General features: G+C 37.8%; 1 long non-coding RNA gene and 1 pseudogene across 4 annotated transcripts in view; one reads left to right on the forward strand and one right to left on the reverse strand.

Moving 5' to 3' along the window:
• Positions 1–19,312, reverse strand: part of LOC126757064 (uncharacterized) — a 238,134-nt gene that overhangs the window by 149,597 nt on the left and 69,225 nt on the right. For all 4 annotated transcript variants that reach the window (XR_007666679.1, XR_007666680.1, XR_007666678.1 and 1 more), the window contains exon 2: positions 1,682–1,755. This is a non-coding gene — a long non-coding RNA (uncharacterized LOC126757064). The remainder of the gene's footprint in view (positions 1–1,681; positions 1,756–19,312) is intronic.
• Positions 8,660–8,852, forward strand: LOC126757751 (small nucleolar RNA U3; annotated as a pseudogene).

A 19,312-nucleotide genomic window follows, 5' to 3' on the forward strand; every position in this document is an offset into this window, starting at 1 on the left:
ATCATTAAGTTTTTGGGCAGATCGTTAACGACCAGGATCCATAGAAGAGGAGAGAGAACTGCACCTTGTGCGGTTCCCTACTCACATTTCGTCGTGCTCGTGCGTTTCCCCACTTTGCTTCAAGCACTCTGTCGCACAGAAGACTGAAAATGAGGTATTTGAGGTTTGATTTAATTACAAAACCGTCCACAGCAGTTACGACTGCTTCCGGTAGGACGTTATTGAAAGCTCCCTCTATATCAATAAGGCTCCAACAGTCAATTCCTTAAGCTTTAGGGCTTCATCTTGCCATAACACGATAGCATGTACATAGGTCACTATCCACTGACTTGCCTTCGGAATAAACATGTTGCGCTCCCTCGGAATGTGTCTCCTTATGTACCAGTCCATCAGTCCCTCCAGAGTTTGTAGTAGGAGGGAGGAGTGGCTGATAGGACTAAAGTTCTTACATAGGTCAAGTGTCATTCATCCAGAAGAATTAGAAACTTCAAAATTCAAAACACGGTCGCTCTAACTATTTTTAAAACAAATATTTATACATCATCTTAGTTATTCATGAGCTCGCTCATTCTGCTAACTGTACTTAAATATACAATAGTAGTTTTATCACTTCCTTTTAGTGAAGTGAATCGATCCACTTAGCACAAACCCCATTACAGGTACCACACATATGTATATATATAGTAAATAGTCAAACTTGATGCATCTGTCTGAAGTTGGAACCCGAACGCATTTCCCACTATTACCAACATATTCGATAAAACAGCTTTTCCGAACAAACCCAAAGATTTAAAACTCGTCTCCTTGCCGATAGCTTTTACGAAACTAAAGTTATTTAGCTCTATTACAGCTTAATATCAAAATAGCCCCAAGTTACTTTGCTCTCTTAGACAGTACAATGTACATCAAAGAAATACCGGTTTCGCTCACGTTAATCTATCTTCATTTGAAAGAAAACAATTCGGTCAATTCCGAGGCTGAAAGTGGTCTTATAATCGGTAAGGTATAGAGTGAAAGTTGTTTAACACGGTAAAGATAACCAAAGGTTAAGAGATATTTATTTCTCAATGGCTCTAGCTATATGTCCAACACTGCATGTTCTTCCATTAACGTCCAATCAAAAATACATGCATTTAAAAGTATATTGTGTTGTTAACTGCACTCACTTATTGGTCTTCCACTCCCTAAGCACTTATATGTAGAAGTATGCGTGAGTTGAATCATTATTCATGCATTGCTTTGCTCTCATGCCTGAGCATTACTGCCGAAACAAAGCATAAAGAACATAACAGGAGGAAGCGCTCTTCAACTGCGCTTTGCGTTCATTGTCGTCCACTCAATATCTTTGCCTCAATGAAAAATTGGTCGATACTTACACATACATGCGTACATAAGTACTTTTCAAAAGGCCAGCAAAAACAAGAAACACACGAACATGAAAGAAGCAGTGAAAAACCAAAAGCAGCTATCGAAGCTTGTTACACTGGACCGGAGACATATGTGTATATATGTATGTGACTGGCAGTGCCGTGAATATGGCTAAATAATGAAGTGCCGTTATTCCACTGGGCAATTAACTAACAATTTATGACTTTGCTTGAAGGCTGCAGATCGAAAAAAACGAAAACAGGAACAAAAAATATGTAAAAAGTGAAATGAGAATTCATAACATTTGACTTACCGTATGCTGCTGCCACTGTCATTTGAGGCAGGCATTTTGGGTAGAGAAAGCCTGAATATTTAAGTGTTTTGCGCCTGCAAGTATGCAAATGAAATGAGTTGTTTAAGCTACGGACTTGAAAAACTTTTAATTTTTTCAACGGAAATTGTTAATAATTTTTTTTTTATTCTTTTTAATGAACTACTTACATAGTGAAGGGTCTGCAAATAGTAGGGCAATATAAGTTCATAAAATATTATTATAGCTTTCTAATCAAAAAAGAAATATATACACTGTGGTGAGTATAAACTGTACGATAAACTATGCCTGCAGCTAATTCTTGCCATGCAGCTTAGCTTATTTTCATTTCCACTCTGAAAAGCAGGTTTACATTAACTCATATAACTTTCAACTCCTAAAAGTATACTTACCTACACTTAGTTCCTTTAAACGCATTGCAGTTTATGTCTAACTTGCCCCTGAGCTTTCCAATTAACATAAAAGCAATATTCTAAAATAAAAATAATTAAAATCTAGCACTTTATGTATTTGCGCCTAAAATCATACTAATTTTTAATAAATATTCTTTTGTGCCTACAACTCTCTTTCTTTTTTTTTGTGTTCTTATGCTTAAAATTGTACACAACAAAATCTTGAAACGCCTGAGAGTATGCTACGTTTTACAATTCCAAAAGCTTTAAATAAAGTGCAGCCATTAATTGAGATGCTTAGCTATATAAGTTTTGTTAATCAACTCCTACATATATACCGTATTTTGAAGTATGCAAATGAAATAGTTTTAGTGATTTGCAAAATTTAATATTTTGAAATTGTGAAAAACATGAAAATATATAAATGAGAAAATAAAATTTGAATAACTTCTGCCATTTAAATAAAGCAATTATTTTATTTCATATATTGTTCTCGGTGCTGCAATAAAAGCATTTCCAGCGCCTGAAGCTTGACTTGAAAATTATTTTCTTTTAGTGTAGGTATGCTCCTATGTTTAGCATAGACGAAAAGCACTCCATTTAGTTGATAAAATTGGACGTTATATAAATACTATATATTCATTTTAATTTTAAAATAATTTTTACGAAATTGCATTCTACAGCCTACTTTTAGGCTTCTCTTAGGCTTAAATAGTTAATACATGCATACTTTCAGGCAATTTTTCCCCTTTCATAGTGGACACATTCTGATAAATAATATAATAAATTACTCTACAGTTTCATTGTACATATGTATATGACAATATATGCTGAAAATATTTAGAAAATTCTTCATCAGTTGCTTTAGGTAAGACAGAATGCACTTTCAAAATTATAATGGGAGATCCAAGTAGATGTGTTTTCTTCAAAAGCCTTTTTGACAGATCGCGCGTAAGTCCTGTCAAGCTGTCATGTTATTTTTGTTCAGTATTGTTTGGCATTTCATTATAGAAAGACTTACGCCTGATTAACGTTTACAAATCTTTCAACTTTAGTTCTGTAAAGAAAGTGTTCTACGCGCTTCGCTCAGCTTATGATCAGCATAATTCGCAACACAATCAGTCATCTTGAGACCCAGCATTCATTATTAGATAACATTCGAGACAACGTCCAGATCATGTAGAGCCGATTCGGCACCTTTCGTAGCAACTCGGACTGTCGTATGGAACGACATTTTACGTCGAGATCTTAAATAGAAAGACAAAATAAATTTTTTACAAGAACTGAAGCCGTTCGACCTTCAGAAGCGACATCCCATCGTTCTATGGGCTCCTGACAACTTCCAAGAAGATCAGACGTTTTCGAGCGAAGTTTTGTTCAGCAATGAGGGCCATTTTTGGCTCAATGGGTATGTGAACAACCAAAATTGCCGCATTTGGGATGAAGAGAATCAAGAGTTGCCATTTCACTGAAAATATCCGACGGCAAATTCCGACGCACATTGGAAAATTAGCTCAAGGTCAAGCCTTACAAGTTCCTAAAGGTCCATGATCTCACACCGAAGCAGCAACAAGTAAGACTTGAGAGAGCGAAGCAGTTGCTTCGGTTGGCTGAAAGCGGTCAAATTCCGAACATTGTGTTTTCTGACGAACGAACAAACATTTCGGTCGCAAACCATGGACGTTTCAACAAGACTCAGCACCGTCTCACAAAGCGCGACTGAACCAAGAATGGCTGAAAAACAAGGTTCCGAACTTCATTACGACCACACAATGGCTTTCGAATTCACCAGATGAGAATCCAATGGATTATTCTCTCTAGGTCATTTTGGAGAGCAAAGTCCGAGGTAAAAAATACACCAGTCTCGAGATGCTGAAGAAAGCCATTGTCCGTGAGTGGGCCAAAATACCGGCAAATCACATTCGGGCATCTTGCGGTTCGTTTTTTGGCCATCTCAAGGCCATAGTTAAGGCGAAAGGTGGTCATATCGAGCAAAAGTGAATTGGTCCTGAATTTATGATTATTTTCACACATTTTGTACTTTAAAATAAAAATAATTTTCCAAACCGAATTTATGGCTTTTTTAATTGGTTACACTTCAAGTGCCGGACCCTGTACATCCATAACAGAGTATAATTAGTATATTAAGGAAGTATTTAGTGAAAGACTCTGAAGAAAACATCGGTGACACAGTAAAGTATGTACGTATTTAAAGTATCAGCATGAAGTGATTAATGTATTTAGTGAACTCCATCTCTATATAAGTGAACTATACTCTTAGGCTTATGAGATATCAATCTCAAAAATTCTTTTCTCATCACGAAACTGCGCATTTGTCAAGCCCTCCAAATTAGAAAAAGTAAATATATAAATAATATATCATTGAAACTAATCGATCAAAATCAAGACTTTGTAAGGAAAACTTTTTATTTAACAAAATATCTTCACAAAACTCAACACCGATTATTGCCCCAGAAAAATATCAACGTATACATCGGTTAGCCAGGCTGCAATGAAGGCGATTATACTCGTATCACATTGTATTACGTCAGAAAATTTCTATAGAAGCAGGGAGACAGTAGATGTCGAGGATGCCAGTAAAGAACTGGATATACTGGGTTCTAGGCCGCAAAGGAACTCAAGGAAACGAAATTGCTGTCGAAATTGCCCAAAAATACCATCTGGCTACCGAACCAATTCAGGTAAAAACCATACTACAAATGCCGCCACACAAATAAGAGTAAAATGGAATTCCTTAAGGAGCGACCAGATCATGAGCAAGAGCCCTGAAGAAAAACACGTATACTTTTTACTGACACGATCTCGAAAGCACTTCAGTACGGTTACTAGTCTAATGAAAGTTCACAACTTACTGGCATCACATGCTAGGCGAAAACTAATGTCAAATTATGATAATAGAAATGACAATACATGCAGAGAGTACACGGAGAGAGGCATTAGAGAGACGCTGGTAAACTCCCATGTTTCTATTCATCTTTATCTAGAACTTATTATTCAACTTATCTAGAACTCGTCTTAGAAATCAAGGATCCTCGCAGTTAAATGAACTTGACGAAGATTATCATGATTAGATATCAAAAAAAGTTAGCAAAAAGCTTTGTCATCTGGTTTGACGAATATTTCAGCTCAAATTAAACTGAACCGACATTACTAGGGGTCAGTAGGTCCGTTTATGGCGTAACATCCGGCTAGTATAACCTAACACATTGCCCAAGACAATGCTACATTCAGCGAACTAATTATTAATTTATTAATATGACCACTTTAGGAATACCCGATCAAGGATTATTAAGGTGACCGATCAAAATCTACCAAAAGATTGGAATTAAATCCATATAAATTTAGGTTAGGGCTACCTTTATATCATTTTGATCTATATCATTTTGAGTGAAGGAACTTTTGCAATTGTGAAAAAATATAGCTTGTAGATAAAATATAGCTTTTTGAAAGGAAAAAATGTACTTGAAGCGGAAACTTGACTTGACGACGAGTTTCCTGACACTGCCCCAGGAAAGCGAACTATCAAGGGTGGGTGTGCTAAGTTCAGAGGTGGTGAAATGAGCACAAAAGACGGTGAACGCTGTGGACGACCAAAAGAGATTATTAACAACAAAAACATCAAAAAAGTCCACAAAACAATTTTGGATGACCATAAAGTGAAGTTGTTAGAGATATCAACTGAACGTGTAATTTACATCATTCACAAATATTTGGATATGATAAAGCTCTGTGCAAAGTGGGTGCCTCGCGAGCTCACTTTTGACCAAAAATGTAGACGAGTGGATGATTCATAGCCGTGTTTGGAGTTCTTCAAACGTGATAAACTAGATTTTGCATTGATATGAGACAACGGGTGAAAGATTGTCTTATCATTTCAATTTGAAGTTCAATCGACAGTCACACGATAGTGGACTGCACACGATGAATCCACTTCAAAGCGTGGGAAAACTAAACAGTCGGTTGGCAAGGTCATGGCGTTTGTATTTTTGGCCTGCCTTGAAAAAGAAATGACAATCAATAGCGACAATTACATTGCGTAATTGAATCGTTTGAAGGACGAAATCGCCAAAACGGCCGCCTTTGAAGAAAAAGAAGGTGCTGTTTTACCAAGACAATGCACCGTGTCACAAGTCACTGAAAACGATGGCTACGAAACTATGAAACGAATTCCGAATTACTTCCGCATTCACCGTATTCCAAAAAATTGTGCCCCAGTGACAATTTCCTGTGCTCAGATCTCAAAAGAATGTTCGCTTAGAAGAAATTTTCGTCGAACGAAGTGGCGATCGCCGACAGTGAGGCTTATTTTGAAGTAAAGCAGAAATTTTACCACAAAAATGGTATCGAAAAGTTGGAAGGTCGATATAATCAGTGTATGACCCTTGAAGGGAACTATGTTGAATAAATAAAAACTAATATTTCCTAAGCATTAGTTTAACTAATGTAGACTGGGAACTTTTCAAATTACCTGACCCATAGTTGCTATAAGAAATGCCCCTCTGAATTAAAGCTACGCTGCAGCCGATGTTAGCGTTTTTTCTTGTTTGCTTTTCACGTTACAAACTAATTACAATCCGACGCTTAATCGCGAAAATGCCGTTAAATGCGAAACACTTTCATGTATTGTTCAATTTCGGTTACTGTGTGGTCAATTTTATCACACTTTATTGTTAAATTCGCACGGCAGGGTTTAACGGCACTTCAATAACGCATGAAAAACTGCTCTTCATGGGATGACATGTCACTTTTTGTCTAGCAATTATTTCATTTTCGTGGAATTATCGTTGCGGCGCGCACAAAAACGCCAGTTAATGCACTTTTGTCGACAGCTTCTTTTAGCACACACTTCAGCGCCTATTATGGCACTCAACACTTTTATTTGCTGCGCTGAAAAATGTGACTTCACTCGCAAATTCGATATAACACCGTGTCAAACAGGCGTTCATTTATCACGACTTGCATTTGATTTAACACTTTTTTGCCTCCTTTTAGGCGCACTTTATTTGCGTTTAAGGCCGCATTTTTTGATATTGCTGCATTTGCATACACCACGCTCTATTGATGTCACGTGCAGCAACGAAAATTGGATTGCGATTAACCGAACCCGCCCAGCGCCTACAGTTAGGCAATACCACCCGCGTGTTCGCTCCAGTAGAAAGTGCAACAAAATTGCACATTGCGGTGTGGTAGCAAAAAGCACAGCCGAAAAAATATTAAAGCCACACGTTGAAAGCTTAACGGCACGACGGAAAAATTGGTGGTGTTATTTGGTTTTTTTTTTCTATTTTAATTTTTTTCGCACATTTTTTGCAACATCATGTCATATTTTTAGACATAATACTGCGCTCGCACAAAAACTGGGCTACTTCATGTACTTCATGCAAACAGCGTGTAAAAAACGGAATACGGCGTACTTGGAAGCTGGTAGTTGGGCGTAAAGTATAAATGTGAGCATTGAATGCGCCTAGAAGTATGTTAAATGTGCGGAATTTAGATAACTGTTTTTAGCTATTTTCTGTGCATATCTTCGCTCTCTCTGGTTATTGTTTTTATTTGCCATAATTATTTTTTTTCTAAATATGGCATACTTTCGGGCGCTCAACATGTGAGGTGAGATGTTATATAAAGTTTTAAAAAAAGAGATAAGAATAAGGAAACAATGTTCAATATGTTCAATTTCGTTTGAGTATTTAAGAAAATGCAATTAATATTTCATTATCAGGCTGTACAATTTTATCCCCAAGAAGCAACTTGTTGGTCAAGAACCGTCGCATATTGTAACCAGATCATAACAACTTGGCAATAAATGAAAAAATAATTCTTGCATGATTATGAAATGATGTCTCTCATATTTTCGGTGTCACTGAGTAAGAATTTGATATTAATTCCAACTCAAAATGGCTAATCCAATATGGCCGATCACATTATGCGTCTCGTACGATCTTTTCTGAGATTTAAGAAGTCGTATAGCCTCGGAAAACAGTTTAAGACTTTTTGAAGTTACACTTCTTATACGAGTTCGGAAAAGGTTGCGATAGATTCAGGTTGCGCAACCTTGCTCAATATGAATCTACGCAACCTTGTCTGCGAAGATGTTCGAACAGCAAGCGAAGCGGTGACGTTGTTCTTTCTTTCGGCACAGCTCGGCTTTTCTACCAACAACACAATGTTGTCATGCTTATGCTGTTGTTGTTTTTGTAGAACAATGCTTCAATTTTTGGTTGGTGACAACATATTCAATTTAAAATAAATTCTGTTGGGATTCGAATCTACGTGCTCGTCGTCACTTTTGAAGCGCTTACCACCAACACCACCATTGACACTTGAATTGCGTTGTCCTAATTATGGTTTGGTGACGCATGAAATAAATATTCAATGGATCGCTGATTGTTACCTCTTTCCTTGCCACTGCTGCGCATATGCATGTTTGTATGTTCATTATTGAAGTTATACTCCTTTTTCTTTCCTTTGTCTTTCATTTCTGCGAATTCTCAACTATTTTATGTGCCCTTTTATTGAAATACCCTGCGTTGGCCGTTGAAAAATTGAGGCTATACTTCACAGGATTATTTCTGTAGTTAGTCTTCATTTACATTTTTTGGAAATCGACCCGCGATGACGAGGTATATCGTTTTATCTGACAGCGTGAGGTTTAAGAAGTTCATTTCTAATTTTGTCTTGTGGTATATTAGAAATGATGTTTCTTCGAAAATCGTTCGCTACAAATAAAACGATTCTGCTATACTTCTGAGGATCATTCATTTCTTCAAAGAAATTAATGATGTATGCATTATTTCGTTGTCATTTCCGTATTCGTAGCAATGATTTCTATGGCATAAGTAATAATGGCCGCCGATTGTCATCGACTTGCCGCTGTAGCAGCTTCGCCTACAAACATGAAATATGTATGTATGTATACGTATGATCGTGAATACATATCGACGCAGATTTTGCGAAAGCACCAGAAAGTTGTGCAATTTATGATTTTTAGCTTTTGCCATCGTCGCGAAAAGACGACTTGTTGGCAAAGGCATGCTCGGGGAGATAATAAATTATAATAAATTTATAAAATGTGAATTTAAGTTTTCTAATTTTCTTTCATACAAAATGATATGCATTTCTTGGAATATCACTAAGAAGTATAACTTCATCCGCGCGTAGGGACTCCACGCATCTTTTTTTTGATTGACGTCACACAAATTGTTGATTCTTGAAGTCTTCTGGCCGAATCTACTGTGATATTGCCTTAAGTGTTTATTTCGGGCTTCTTCCCAATTGGACATTCTATGTGGGAGATAATTGGTGGCCAAGTATTAAAATTATATGAAGTGTGGGTGGCAGCGGATACCAGCTGTATAGAGCAATATAATTTTCCGCTATATTTAAACAATATTCGCTGAATTTCTCTGCATCAACAGAAAAAACACTAGATAATGCTTACTTGTACTTGTAAAATGATGCACACTCTGCGAATTAGTTCAGCGTCTATACCCAAAATCTCTGCGGATATTTCATAATTTCTAAAAAAAACAGGTCTTGTGACATTTCCATCTTTGGTATTGCCACTTCCTTGCCTTGGACGATTAGCAATCAAACCTAAACGCTCGCTGAATGCATCTTGGACTACCACTTTTTACCGAGAAATTTCTTGTTTCGCATCTGCTTCGCGTGCTTTCCAAACATGGTTTTTTCTTCTGTAAGCTATGTGTAAAAAACGTTGAAAACTATTTATCCAGCCGCGTAGAGCAGATAGTCCGTTAGCTAAATGAGGAGTTTTAATGAAAGAAGGTTACACAAATAGCAACGCTGAGCTGATGAAACACCACTTAAAGTATTTACAACCTTGCCAACTATCATTGTGAAGAACAGTGTATAATCATCGATTGGCCCGCTCATGCCAGAGAAGGGTTTAAGAGAATTCATTTCGTACTCAACATGGTTTTAAATACCAAGTGTTGATGCTACTGTGTCTCGACAAAACTCTACCACTAATGGTCTGCAAAACGCGGCTATGAAGTCCGAGGATTTTTCCAAACAATAGTGTTATTATTAGATAGATTCCTTTAAAGTGGCAACCAATTGGAGAGGGACAATTGACGGGAAAAAAACGCTAGTATCGCATTATTTTTCTTATGACTTCACCTTCTAAAATCATTGGTACCATCAAAGAACTTAATCCAAAAAACTCGCCGGGACATGATACAATTTCCCCAAAAATGCTATTTGAGTTACCAATTATTGCTGTAGAGGTGCTGTCTTTAATCTTCAATGCAATTCTTAGTTTCGGATACTATCCAATTTCATGGAAAAAGTCGAAGATTGTCTTGATAGATAAACTTGGGAAAGACTTAACACAGCCGTCTTCATATAGACCAATCAGTTTTCTACCCTGTCTTTCAAAAGTATTTGAAAAAGTATTACTATCAAAGATGTCTCCTTTCCTCCACGAAAATAATAGAATACCAATGCATCAATTCGAATTTCGTGCGAAACATGGCACAATAGAGCAAGTAAATAGAATTACTAACGAGATAAGGAAAGCATTTGAGCACATGGAGTACTGCTCAGCAATATTTCTAGATGTAGCTTAGGCGTTTGAAAAGGTGTGGCACGAAGGTCTTTTATATAAGATTAAAAAAATTCTACCTTTAGAATTGTATAAAACCTTGGAATCTTACTTAAAAAAATAGAAAATTGGAGATTTCATATCTGATGAACGACAGATAAGGGCTGGTGTACCCCAGGTCAGTGTTTTAGGCCCAACACTATACATCATATATACAGCAGATCTTCCAACAGCTAATAATGTATTAACTTCAACTTTTGCGGATGACACAGCTATAGTGAGCCGTAACAAATGCCACATTTTACCATCACGAATATTAGCGAAGCATTTAAGTTCTGTCGAAGAGTGGCTAGCGAACTGGCGTATAAACGTGAACGAACAGAAGTGTAAGCATATTACATTTTCGCTAAGACCAAAGATATGCCCGGCAGTAAAAATAAACAATATTTTAGTACCCCAAGCGAACGAAGTAACATATCTTGGTATTCACCTAGATAGAAGGCTCGCGTGGAGAAAACACATCTCTAGTAAAATAACATGTATGAAGATTAGAGCTGCAAATTTAAATTGGCTTTTAAATAAAAACTCCAAAGCCTACACAACAAAGTGCTTTTATATAATGCGGTCATAAAGCCGATTTGGATATATGGCATTCAACTGTGGGGTACGACCTGTGCAACTAATATTGATCTAATACAAAGGTTCCAATCAAAAATGCTTAGAACACGTGTTCACCATGGTGCATGCGTAACGAAAATATTCATAAAGACCTTGGTATTCCTATGGTAAAAAAAGAAGTAAAAGACAGCAGAATTAAATATATATCTAAACTCCGAGATCACCCAAGCCCTTTGGCTAATGCTTTGGTACATTCCTGCGATCAAACACGACTTAAAAGAAGAGATATGCCTGCGTATTAAAGAGCGACGTATCACCAAAACAGCTCAATCACTTGCTTGAGTCTGTCTAGTTTTTAAATAGATTTAAGATTTTATTACTTATTGTTAGGCTTTAAGAAAAAGCAGATACAATAAATAAAATGATTTTGAAAAAAAAATATCGCATTATTTTTAACACTAAATTTTTGTTTGTACCAGCTTTGAGCGGTATTTCCGTCGCATTCCCATTTAACGAACAATATAAAATGACTTAGGGCTGATTTTTGTAATGTCTCGAAAACTTCTTTTTGAAGTTCAATGGTTCGACTGATCGTGTGATTCAACAATGATTGCAACTTCACTTTCGCGTTTGTCTCGGATACTTCGATATCAGGTTATCAGGCTGCAAGAATTGCTTGGTAATTTTCATCTGCTTATTGAGGATATATGGCTGCACTCTTTACAACTTTTTCCACTTTAGAAGCCCCAGACGCACGTAAGTCGATATCGGACCGCTATAACAAATAGCTGCCGTAAAAACTGAATGATCAAAATCAACAACATTTATTATGAAAGTATCTACAGAATACTGATGCATTCATAAAGGGTGATCCATTTCGAGGTTCCCTACTTTTTTAAAAGAAAAACACAGAAACTTCAAATTTAATGGAGAATGCTTATCATTATCCGAAAGAACATTCTTTGGCGTAATTTTTTGAAGGTTATCTCTTTCAAATGTTGGCCGCTGCTACGTCTCAGATGATCTTCGTCCCAAATGCGGGAATTTTGCTTGTTTACAAACCCATTGAGCCAGAAATGGCCCTCACTGAACTGTCGCTGAGCAAAATTTGACTCGAAAATGTCAGATGTACATATTTTGTAGGCTTTCAATTTAAGATCTCGACGTAAAATGCGCCAAGTCGTTCCATACGTTAGTCCGAGTTGTTGCGAACAAATTCTAATCGACTCACCACGGTCTTCGTATACACTCTCAGCTACGGCTGCTTTATTTTCTTCTCTGCGTGCTGGATGTGGTCGGTTCGGTCAAATTCTGGCCCTCAAGATGGGTCATGGTGTTACGTATGCTCAGTCGATTATGTTAACCATAAGTTGAGCGAAGGCGCAAAACACATTCTTTCCAAAACGTGAATTTTCGTAATAAAGTTGAACGATTTAAAAACGTTGTTCAGGTGTAAATCTATCCATGATAAAATGCCCAACAAAAATAACATGACAGCTTGAAAGCAGTCAAGTACTTCTACTTCCACTTGAATCGCCCGTTATTTGAAGTCTTTTGGCTTAAAAGCCCTACTTACTTTCACCCACCTTCTTAAATTTGACTAATTGCTCAAACCATCTCGGCTCTAGTCGCCACAAATAGTACGAACACTTGTAAGGCACGTAGAAAATGAATCACCTTAGTGACAAGAAATTTTAAGTCAAACTCGACATTTTCCTAAATAGAGTCCACCATCGCCACCTGAAAATCTTAAGGTCATCCATTAGTAAAACTCACTAAGCGCTAGAGTGTTTGCAAAAGTACTCTCACATGAACCGTTGCTGGCTTTTAGGCGCACAATTTCGCACTCAAACACAACGCGGACAAAAAAATTTAAGATATTTGATAGTGCCGGCCACTAGCCGCTGAACTTAATTAAAAATCGATTTTTAGAAAAGCTTCAAATAATTTTGCTTTCCACGTTTTCGAGCGCTTTGCATATTCTAACTGTCGCGCCTAAATGTGTACTAGAAAAAAACGGTATTTTTGTGAAATTGCTTGCAATTTCGTTCAGTTCGATGTCACTCCATTACCACCAACTTTCGAGCGCGCTTGGAAATAGGAGAATACACATAAACACACATTTACGCACACACAGGCCAACGCACACCAGAACTCAGTATTCACACACACACACATTCGCACATACCTATGAAAACCAATTCAAACGCAACGCCAATGAATGCCACAACAACGGCTGACAACTAAAAACAACAAAAATTACAACAACAACACCAACATATAGCCGACAACAACTAGCATTTGAGCCGAAATTGGAAACCTCGATGGGGTGACTGAGGCTTTCGCGGCACACCATGCGCCGCGAAGGGTTACTTAATGGAAGCGACGTGCCGGCGGGCATGCAGTGCGCCCAATCAGTGAATTGCAGTAGATTTGCTGGCATTTCGAACACTTACTGCCCGCCAAATGCCTGCCTGCGAGCAAATTAAACCATTTTTCGGCGCATAGAAACTAGGCTTGTCGCAAATATTTTGCACTCTACTGTTACAGTTATGTATTTCGTTTTTGTTTTTCCAGTGTCCCCAGTTATTTCAGCGAATTTTTCGCTTTGAACCAGTTGGTAATGAAAATGACCGAAGCATCGGCCGTCAGGCGCGTGGTAAGCGCCCCAAAGCCGCGTTCACAGCCTGGTCTGAAATGAAAGTGAAGGCGACAATTGAGGCATGCGACGCGGACGTCTGTCCGTCCGACACTCTGCATGCCTGCGCATAAAACAATGCTCTATCGCCAATGGTTGTTGTAATTGTTGCTTCGGTGGCCATTTTCGACCGATTTTGCGGATTTATTTGTTTGCATATTTCTCGTATGTTGTTGTAGCCGCTATTGTTTGTTGTTGTTGTGACCATAGCACACAATACATGGCGAGTTTTGAATGACGCGCGCTCCAGTTTAGCATTTTTTGGCCAATATTGTTTATTGTTGTTGCTTTTGGTTGAACTTTTTTACTTGTGTTTTCAGTCGAATGAAGTGACGCATTCACTTTGCGGGTTTCGGGGTTTAATTTAGACGCGCACAAAGCCGGCATAGAGTGGCGAAAATTGCTATTAATCGAAGTGCAGGGCGGTTGAGTGGGTTGATTAGAAGGAAATCGTTGTGCGAAAGTTTAAACTCAGGTGTTTATTTAAAAGTTTAATATACATTTCATTCGCGCCAATTTTATATATTCCGAAATTCTCAGCTTGTTTATATGTAAATAATTATTTAGACAATTCGACAGTTAGACATTTCGGATAATATTCCTTAGGGAGATAAAGGCAAAGATAAAGATAAAGATAAAGATAAAGATAAAGATAAAGATAAAGATAAAGATAAAGATAAAGATAAAGATAAAGATAAAGATAAAGATAAAGATAAAGATAAAAAGATAAAGATAAAGATAAAGATAAAGATAAAGATAAAGATAAAGATAAAGATAAAGATAAAGATAAAGATAAAGATAAAGATAAAGATAAAGAAAGATAAAGATAAAGATAAAGATAAAGATTAAGATAAAGATAAAGATAAAGATAAAGATAAAGATAAAGATAAAGATAAAGATAAAGATAAAAATCATTTAAAGATAAAGATAAAGTAAAGATAAAGATAAAGATAAAGATCATTTCAAAAATATACTGATTTGCTCATTTAGGCCAAATCTCGCTTGGACAGCTAGAGACGCTTGTCCGTGGTGATTTCCAGAACTCTCAAGTATGGATTGAAAAGACCGTCGTATGTCGGTAAAACGCCTAAAAACTGTTCAAATTTGTTGACTTATATCAATTCCGGGGTCGTAAAATGTTTGGCAATCAAGATTCTTTCAACCTTATGCTGACGAACGTGGGACAGTGGAGGAAAGGGTGTCAAGATTGTTCTACCACATATTCTTCATTTCAACTTTGACAGTTGTGCCCTCCAAAGGCTTTAGTCTCACTGCATGAGCGCCAAAGGGACAGTGTTCAGGCTTCGTGAAAGTATTCACTGCGCTCTAAGGTATGTGCGCCAAGAAGATACCGCTAGGTTATGGTTCCGCGGTGCTATGGTCTTAGTAATCAGGGATGCAGTCGAAGTGAGAGAGGCTTACGGAATATCCTTCTCTGGGAACCTGAATGTGTCCAGTTTCCCAGAGGCTGAAAGCAACTTTACCTGAATTACAAAATAAAGAAATCCCTGATCATAAAATTTGTTGACACATGTATCCTTAGCTTTATCCGCCCTGGCCAAATCATTCAGACCAATTAATCTCCCATATTTCATGCTAAAAGGGAAAGAAAACATTGTGGAAAAAATGCTGAAAATGCAGCTCTATACTGCAGTCATCCAATCGTACAGAGCTTTGAACACTCTCTGCGACATAATTCAAATAGGCTTAGGGCTAGCAAGGGGATGGTGTAATACGGTAGGGTTAAATATCAACCCGTCAAAAACAACCGTGGTTATTTTAACAAAGCGTATATCTCATCCGGTGGCAGGGAGTTGGAGGTATCTAAAGTGATCAAATTCCTAGGCTTCACATATGACTCAACCTTACGGTGGAGTAGGCATATGGAATTAACCCTGTCCAAAGCCACCAAGACACCACTGATGTGCAGCGTATGACATCAAATCGCTTTTAGTGGAGGAGTGTATAGGAAGGCTGAACCGCCGATCAGTGTGCAAGCAAGTACATCTGATCCGGGTGCCAGGGCATAAAGGGTAGCCGGCAATGAGCTGACCGACAAACTAGCACCCTCTGCGGTAACGTCCAGGATGATGGACCAGAACCATGCATTGCAGTAGAGTCCCACACTATAAAGAAGCTGCTTCGCATGGAGGAGAGAACAGCATTAACAGCAGGTATGCGCCATGCCAAGCTACTTATGGGAGGGTACAACCTTGCAAGGTTAAAGGAAACTATCAGCTTACCCGAGTCAAATTGCACCTACTTGTCGCGCTCTATACAGGGCACTGCAGGCCTAGTAAGCACTTGTCTAACATGGGCATAGTTTCTTGCGCAAACTACCGGTTTTGCGACATGAAACAGGAAACTCCAGAATACCTGATTCTAGATTGCACAGCAAATTGCAGAAGCAGGCTCAAGGTCCTAGATTCCATCTACATGAACAGGGATCACATCACCTATAACATAAAAATCTAAGTTTCTTTCAATATTCGAGAAGATTAACTTAAACTTCTTCATGGCGCCTAAAAGTTGAGCTTAAATTATTCGCGCAACAATTTAAATGGAAGCTAAACACTTAGCTGGCGCCAAAAGGTGCAATTTCAATTGGGTCACCGAAAACACACACCCACACATTCATTTATACACCTACACCTGTAATACATTTCATTCGCATTGCAGCGAACATGCCAAATAATCATAAAAATCAGTGTCATAATAAATTTCGCCAACCAAAGCATTTATGTTGGCAACACACGCTTTAAGCCAAGTTAGCCAAGCAGCAGGTTGCCAAAGGTAGGCACACAAATAAACAAGCAAAGCAAGTCAACTTTAAGGCGAGTACCTAAGAAAGCAGGCGCAAAGGCAGAAAACGTAGGGCGAATCAATTTGAGGGCCAGCAGAGCTTGAAACACGAAACGGAATTGTGGAAACATGACTTTCGATTTAAGAGCTCGACTGAGAACGGTGAAGAGGGAAGACGAGGAGGGAAGAGAGTGAGTGTATATATGAGCGCCGACAGTAGGCAACCTCAAAACGATACACTTGTGGCGGTGCAAACAGCGGCAATAACAGGAAAATACGAAAGCAACAAGCTGTAAAGCGAAGCGAGCAGCAAAGCAGTCAGTCAGCCAGCTAGTCAGGTGGCTAGACGGTCAGCTAGGCAGTGTGTGAGAGTTGAGTGAACTGTTCAGAACGAGAAAAAAACGCGCTGAAATAAACGGAAACCGGCCAAAAAGGGCTCGCGTGTCAAGCGGAAACCAAAAAGAAAACACAACACAACACAACACAACAACAATTGAAACGAATAAGTAGCGTGCGGTGGGAAAATATATGTTTTTTGCGCCAAAGTATGAATGGCGTAAAAAATTGGCCAAACAGTCAAAACATAAATAGTGTGCGAAATCAAAGTCAAGCCAAAGCAAATAAAAAACACAACAAAAGTAAAAAAGTATGGCAAGGAAATAGCGGTAATATTGCCAAGTGGTTGTGAAGCAGAGAGTTAGTGCCTAAGGCGCCAAACCGGTTACATCTTAAATACGCTAGAAAAAATATTTTTATTATTTGAATTCGAGCACTTTTGTATATTACTCAAGAATATGGAGTAAACGGAAAATTGTATGTGCGCCTTGATGTAGGCAACGAATGCAGATTTAATGGCAGTTACATAAATATTTATTTCTAAAAATAAGATAATATATAGATGCTAAAATAACTGCAACAAAGAACATTTTATGGAGATAGGCAAGAATCTGGATGCTACCTTATACGTTGTAAGAGAGGATTTATCGAAATTTAGCGCTAACTTTTATCAGTTATTTCTTATAAATCCTTAACCCGCTGAATAACGGGATTTGCGACTTTCATTTAAAATATCTTCTTCGTAACATTTCATTACAAGGCCAGCATCTATTAGCCTTTCGGAACACCACAACAGAAGTCATCTTAACAAACGTATCAAAACGCCGCACATAGGTTTCTGCTAGTGCATACTGCGGCTAAAAATATAAGGAGTTGTCGCAGGACATTGACATTTGGTACATCATTGTTTTGGATTCCAATCAAGAAAAAAATTTAAAAATCAAAATCACGCCCCCTTTTTACGCCCACCTCCCATATAAGGTGAAACTTATTTTTTGACCTACAGCACTGATTTTTGGTACATAGCATTTTTATGACATTATATATGTTGGTGTTAAATTTCAATAATATCCGCCCACTTTTACGCCTACCTCCCATACAAACTAAATTCTCTTTTATCAAGTCTCTTTTAGCAACTTTTTTGCATCTTCGTGACATTCTAATTTTTTTAATTTTATTTTAGTACGAAAAATGTTTATGACGGTCCCGAAGATATTAAGTGGAACATCTTCGTTAGTGGATATGCGTCCAATTCTTCTGGAATGATACGTAATCCTTGTTATATATATATTGCATACTTTTGGGCGGTAACTTGCCATTTTAGAGTATCTCATTGTTTTTTTTCAAGGCGGGCAATTTGGGGCAGCTGAATTTTTTTTTATCGTTTAGCTGAGACTTCAGGCTTTAAGCTAAAAAGATGCACCACTTTGAATTTGAAGAACATTGAAATTTTGACGTCCAAATTATGTTGTTCCACAATATTTTTTATGCATTATTTTTTTAATGGATTTTGATGCAAATTTTTTCTTTGATACATATTATAAATGAAAAATAATAATAAAGTTGAATTTCAATAGTTGTTTTATTGTATCAATGATTTGACTTTTGAGTAAATTTTTTGCTAATTTTGATGTTTTCCACATTCACCAACTTTGGGCAGCTCTGGACAAAAAACTAATGCCGATAGAATCCTAATACTTTGGGGAAAATAATGTATAGATAGTTGGTAACAAACTGTGAAATTTTCATTCAAATCAGACAACATGCCATTTTTGAATTTCAGCCACGGAAATCCCAATGTGCGCCGCCTCCAACGCATTTTGAAGGAACTACCATTAGAGAATTGCCGACCTGGCGACTTGTACAGTGAGCTGCAGCGTTTAGCGAAAGCATACTCCCATGACCTCTGGGTGAGACGATTTTCGCCTTACACACAGGCAGCTATCATCGTCCTCAACGTTCCAATCAGTGAGAAGGTCAAAATTGCGGATTCCATCACCGAATATCTGTGAATCAAAGACGGCCACGCGTGTGGCATTAGCTCCGTAACTTAGCCACCGGGAGAAATTTCCAGTCTACAAGCTGAAATCGTCACTTTATCAAAGCAAGTCAGTTGGCTTTTGGGTAACTACCGCTGCAGGGGCTGACAGCGTGCAAGACCTACGTCGAACAACAAATCC

The sequence above is a fragment of the Bactrocera neohumeralis genome, chromosome 4, assembly GCF_024586455.1.
Source record: "Bactrocera neohumeralis isolate Rockhampton chromosome 4, APGP_CSIRO_Bneo_wtdbg2-racon-allhic-juicebox.fasta_v2, whole genome shotgun sequence".
Lineage (NCBI taxonomy): Eukaryota > Metazoa > Arthropoda > Insecta > Diptera > Tephritidae > Bactrocera > Bactrocera neohumeralis.